This window comes from Electrona antarctica (assembly GCF_951216825.1).
Source record: "Electrona antarctica genome assembly, chromosome: 16".
NCBI lineage: Eukaryota > Metazoa > Chordata > Actinopteri > Myctophiformes > Myctophidae > Electrona > Electrona antarctica.
The window spans coordinates 34,019,015-34,025,800 of record NC_136797.1 but is presented as its reverse complement, the minus strand read 5'-3'; positions in this window follow the sequence as shown (position 1 = coordinate 34,025,800).

Below are 6,786 nucleotides of genomic sequence, written 5' to 3'. Positions count from 1 at the left end.
CATGTGGAAGACGTCTATAAGTGTGTGTGTGTGTGTGTGTGTGTGTGTGTGTGTGTGTGTGTGTGTGTGTGTGTGTGTGTGTGCGCGTGTGTGCATGCGTGCGTGCGAACATTATCACAAACCACTACTAGACCAACCACTTCTCTTGTGCTCCCCCCCTGAATACTGAAACCTTCACAAAATGTGGAGTCATCAGACAAAACACAAAAGTGGCCCCATGCAGACCGAGATCCACATTGGAGCTATGCCGGCCCCATGTGAATACCGAGATCCACATGATTCAATTTCTTTTTTTATTTGAATGATAAACATCAGCCAGTGGAGAGGAAATTAGAATTTGGAAATTAATCACAGGCACAGATGAAGTCACCTTTGGGGACGGATGTTCCTCCAAATGCACTGAATGACAGATATTGTTACTGTGCAGACCTGCAGGATAGAGAGGAATTTGAATGATGACAAATGGCCTGATATGATTTGCACACAAAGCAGCAGTTTGGGGGTAATTTTTTACAAGTGTGAGCCTCACAGACAGAGTGAATGGTGGAGAAGACAGTACAGTGTGTGCCACACAATAAAGCTGCTTTCCATCGCTTCGGGCACACTTTACTGCTGCTCTTGATATTAGTATTAATCCATTGAGACCTGGAACGCATCCATGTCACGTTAGCGTTTAACCACATTAACCATTAACCCATTTTGGGGCGGGAACCCCTTTTGGTGTTTTAAACATTGTTATAATTTAGCTATTGAAAAATAGCAGATCTACAAGCTCATAGCGCGCCACCGAGTGGCGCGCTATGAACTTGTAGATCTGCTATTTTTGAAAAATCGTTAAAATGTGCCTCAAATCTTTCCGAAAATTGTCATGATTTAGAAAACTTTTTTTTTTAATTTCGACGTCAGGCCTGAATGGGTTAAAAGTGATTTGTGGCACCGTATGTGGCAAGGAATCAAAACTTAATTTAGGCAGATAAAGATGCCATTTGGGAAGGAGATAAAGTGCTGCATCATGGGAGATGTGTTCCCCAGCCTGCCCTCAGCTCCTCACCCTCCCAGCGCCCTCAGATTTACTAGCTCTTTTTTTCCTGCCCCATAAAACAGCAAATCTGCTCGCCAGGCGACACAGGCAAATGTTAATGGATTCATTTGTCAAGAACCTTCCACTTATTTACAGTCCTCTTCCATTACCATCTCTCTCCCCTGCAAGACAAAAACCTGTGGCCAAAGTCAAAATATCGATTTGCCTGTCTATCATGGCCGTGAGTCATCCTGTGAAATACTCAGGAGCCAAAAGCCTAGTTGCACGCCAGCGTCGAACATAGAAGCGATGTGACGTGTTGTGATCTTGTAGATCGGCTATTTTCAATCACCTCAACAGCTGCACACTCAGGGTAGCAATCAATGCTTGCAGGCATTTCATTTACAGTTATTGCAATAAGATGTTATGATACAATAAAAATCTGATATAGCTCGTAATTGCAATTATAAATTGACATTAAGAATGACCCTGCTGAGTTGTATCTTTTTTTAATGGTGGCTTTGATTTACAGTAGACATATATTACAATTTACATAATCGTTACGCGTAACATTAAATTGATAAAACAACTGACCTACTCTATGACTGACCTAGATTACAACAAGAGCTGTATTTTGACCCCCTGCACTCAGTGTTGTATCATTTCTATAAGAGCTAGCTTCATGTCAGAACCATCCATCCATTAGAATTTTGTCACTCAATGAAAATATTTTCATAAATTGACATGCAGGTTTACAATGTATAAAGTACCAGCAAGACGCCTGGGGAGAAGCAACCTAGGTCGCCCTTTAGAGCGAGGTCGTGTGCACGCATCCTGGGTGCTGGGCGAGCGCTGGCGCTTTGGAATGGGAGTTAGATCAACATATCCGCCTGGGTGACAGCAGACTGCTGGGCGAGCGCTGGTGCTTTGGAGGGTTAGATCAACATATCCGCCTGGGTGACAGCAGACTGCTGGGCGAGCGCTGGTGCTTTGGCATGGGGGGTAAGATCTTAATTTTCGGGCCTGTTGAGAACTCTAGTTTTCGCCGGCTGCCGGGCACGGCTGTACTAATAACTTTGGGGCAGACCCGTCTAGAGTTTAAATGGACAGGTATCAGTCAAAAGGGAGACACGAAGAGGAAGGATAGATGGGGAAGGATCAACATATGGAATGTCAGAACAGGTCAGCTGTGAGATCTAAGGGTTTGAGGTTTGAGGTCAGATGTTGACCAATATTGATGACATCAGGGATCTGATCTCCATATATGGGCTTAATATTGCTGGCCAATATTGATGACATCAGGGATCTCCATCCCCGATGATGTCACATGATGTCACATGCTCCATCCCTGATGATGTCACGTGATGTCACATGCTCCATCCCTGATGATGTCACGTGATGTCACATGCTCCATCCCTGATGATGTCACGTGATGTCACATGCTCCATCCCTGATGATGTCACGTGATGTCACATGCTCCATCCCTGATGATGTCACGTGATGTCACATGCTCCATCCCTGATGATGTCACGTGATGTCACATGCTCCATCCCTGATGATGTCACGTGATGTCACGTGCCTGACCAACACACTTCCAGGCTGTCATGGATGAGGGTGAATGACATACAGCCTTATTCTGTTTTTAAAGAATGTGCATTCCTCACAGAAACCCTTCAGTTTGTTTCTATTGTTTCTATTACCTGCAAATGAAAGACATGATTACAATACTAGACATGCACTAAATGGTCACTTTACTTTTCCTCTGCCCAAAACCAATGCACTTAAGACAACATGTACAGAGCCATTGCATACTGGCGTGTGCTCCCCCCACATTTGACAAGAAATAGACCTACATTTTGTTTCAAAAGGAAACTCAAGGCAGCAATAATCAGAAAGGAAATTATATTAAATTAGGGTCTTATTTTGTTGTATTTTCGGACTGACAAATCTGTTTTTCTTTTTTCTTTTAATTTTACTGTTATACATTTTGTTCTTTAGGTTTGAGTGTTTGTTCAGAAAAATGGATCATGCTGTACTGTCTGCATTTTATGATTTGTATTGTACTGGACCCCAGGAAGAATAGTCTCCACTACGGTGTACTAATGGGGATCCTTAATAAACTGAACTAAACTAAACACTGCCGGGAAATGCGCAATTCCATAGTTAACTGCGACCTTCGGTCGCAATAAATTAGCACATGTTCAAAGCAGGTCACATTTTCATTGCTTTCATAACTTCTTTAAAGCCCTATTACCTGTGTTATAAAGCAGTGGTTCCAAAAATGTTTAGCTTTACCAAAAATAATAATTTGGTGTCTCCCAGGGAGTCAAACTTACAAAAATACATTATGAATGAATCACTTAAGACCTAATTTAAAAATGGTGAAAATATCACTCATAAAAATGGTTGCATGACCCAAAAATGGGTTCCGACCCATTATTTGGGAAACTCTTATACTGTAGTGTAGAGTGTAGAGCATCCACTCTCAAAAAACTATAGAAAAAGCAATGCAGAGCATACTCATGTTTGACTTCTTGTGTACTTAATACATATAAATGTTCTCATCTCTCTCCTGTGCTATAGTTTGCTTCCAAACATGTGTACATCATTATATATTTAGAATGATTTACTTTAGACGTTTTCCATTCTGAACTATATTGCTGTCATTCTGTCCTATATCCTAAATGTCTCCCCTGTTTAGTTGTTGAAAGGGGTTTCACCTTCTATAATACATTTCCCCACAGCAGCCTTCAGTGCAATTGATCGTTCATGAGAGATTCCTCTCTTTGTATTCTCAGGCAACAGTTAGTAGTTCACTCAATGAATTTCAATTGAAAAGCATTGTTTTGAATTCATAAAAAGGCTGTCAGTTTACCTAGTATAACGGAACTTAATTTGAAACCTATTATAATTGCAGTGGGGCTTTATGCTATGCAAATGATGCGTCTTTTTGTGTGGAATGCCTTCAGTTGTCATATTCAAACAATTAACATTCATGATCTCTCAAAACAAATGCATTGTGTTTGCTTGTTTGTGGCATTGTACTTTCAAATAGGAGGAATCACTAAACTCTACGGTAAATGGAATGAGTTGTTGTAAACAGTTGGATTTAAATCCTGGTCTCTCCCATGGGAAACCAAACATCTGCAGTACTGCTTTGATCAGCCCCAAACCTACACATTGCTGGTCTTCAACACTGAATGGGCAATGTCTAATGAATAAATATGGCATAATATAAATAATAATGAATTATAAACATGTGATAGCTGCTCTTTGCGATCAGCCCCAAACCTACACATTGCTGGTCTTCAACACTGAATGGACATGAATGACTATTGAATAAATATGGCATAATATAAATATTCATTATAAACATGTGATAGCTGCTCTTTGCATTGAGCAAATAAGACCTGTTTAGAAAGGTATCACGGACACTGCTGTGACATGACAAATGAGAGTTGCCGTTCCTTTACAAAATTATACTTGGATTGGACAGCCTGTTTGAATTGAAGTGTCTGTACAGGCAAAGCCTCTGAAACAGGTGGTAAGGAGTCGATGGAGATAGGCAGACATATCAGTAGCCTATAGATGAGCTGGAAACGAGAATGTTTTGTTGTTGTTTTGCAAAGCTCTCATCTTGGACATCTTGTCTGCCCAGACCATTCTCCACTCTGCCATACATCACAACTTGAAGCAAACTGAAGCCCACAATCTATTAGAAATAATTGCTTTTCCCGAGATGATTAATGTACATCACATAACGTGCTGAACAGCTAAACAAAGAGAAAACACTTTTTCTAGATCGAGGTTCAGGAGCGAGATGGGGGCTTAATGTGGTCCTTCAAAGTAAGTTGACTGTATAGTTGGAGATATAACTCCAGGTTTTCTGTACACTATAACCAAGTGCATGTACTGCATGTGTACCTGCATAAACAGCCTGATACAAGGTCTGTAATACTATAGTGTCACCCTTTACAATACACAGGAGCTGAAGACCAGCCTTCTTTGACATGAAAACGTTTGAGAATCACTGATCTAAGGAGCCCCTCCTTAGATCAGTGATTCTCAAACGTTTTCATGTCAAGAACCCCCAAATTGATATATATTTGGCTGCGGACGCCCATTTGAAAATGTAAGTCTTACATTTTTTCAAGATGAAAACCTGCATTTCCTGTCAGTGTCACTCCTCGTGTCACGCCTCCATAATATGGTCACGCCTCGTGACACGTCACGCCACCATATATGGCCACCATCTCCATACAGTATATGAAGATCACAACACCGACCTCATCAAGACATGCTCCATATATGGCCAGACCTCATCAAACCCTGTACACTCAAGACACTGCCCCCACTGCCACCCTTGGATCTCCATATATGGAGCTGACCTGTTCTAACATTCCATATGTTGATCTGACCTCATCAAACCCTGTACACTCAAGACACGCTCCATATATGGCCAGTACAGAATTAATTCCATATGTTGATCTGACCCCCCATCCCAAAGCGCCAGCGCTCGCCCGGCAGTCTGCCGTCACCCAGGCGGATGCGTGCATGTGACCTCAGGGTGTCTTACTGGTAATAATAATCTAAATCTATAAAGTAACTAGTAACTAAAGTTTTCAATTAAGTGTAGTGTAGTAAAAGTACAATATTTTGATGTAGGGAAGTAGAAGTAAAAGTATTGGATAATGCTCAAGTAAACAATTCACAATTGTAAGTACAGTACATGTACTTAGTTACTTTTCACAACTGGTGGAGGTCTATACTGAACCTAACCTCGCACCGTCACCGGCTTTTCCGCACGGCCGTGAAACTGTACCAGAACGCAGCAGAAGTCCCCAGACTGGATATCATTCATCTCAGCTATATACCCAACCTGTCAGCCGGAGCCTACTAGTGGGCTATGATGATATTGTATGGTATTGATAAGTATGGGCCCCAAATAATTATTTGGCAAGTGGACCCTGATACAGAACATTTTTGGAAACGCTTATGTCTCGTCTTCACTGGTCAGTGTTTAGGTGAGCTATGCATGGCCTATATTGGGCTCAAAGCCACCACTTGTGTTCTGTATTTAGAATCTGGCAGAGATACTATGTTCTAACCTTTCATGGTGTGATTAGAAGTAAAAACTGACAAAACAACCTCTGGGATGTTCGGCTAACCACTGTCAACCTGGCATCCCTTTCAAACATACCGGGTAAGCTAAATATTACACAATGTAAACAAATACCAACAATAGCAGATAATATCATACACACTCATAATGTGTGGCATTGTGAGGCCATGTAGAAATAGAACAAGACTAAAGAAGAAGCAATAGTTGTTGGTCATGCTGTCCTGGACTAAAACGATACAAAACTAGAAAAAGTGCCCTTCTGGGCACAGGTCTCCACCAGGAGGATAGGACTGTGTGAGATGTTTGGCAAAATGTTTAGGAGTAATATAAACATGTTTGCCTTTGATGGCAATTGGATGACTTGAGGCATTTTGTTCCAAAAATGTGTTTTGCTAAAATCAACCTGTTGGTGGCGCTATAACAGGCCAATGTGAAAAGGGTGGGATATATTCCTCAGCCTAGTAAGAAAATGTGTGAAAGATTTCACGTAAATTGCATGCTGCGTTCATGATTTGAGGCTTTTGTTCAAAACGGGGCAATCTTGCAAACTGTGAAAGCCAATTATAGCCAATTAGGATGGAATATGAAATATCGGACAGATCCGATTTGAGCACATGAACATAGAGATACTGTGTAACGATTT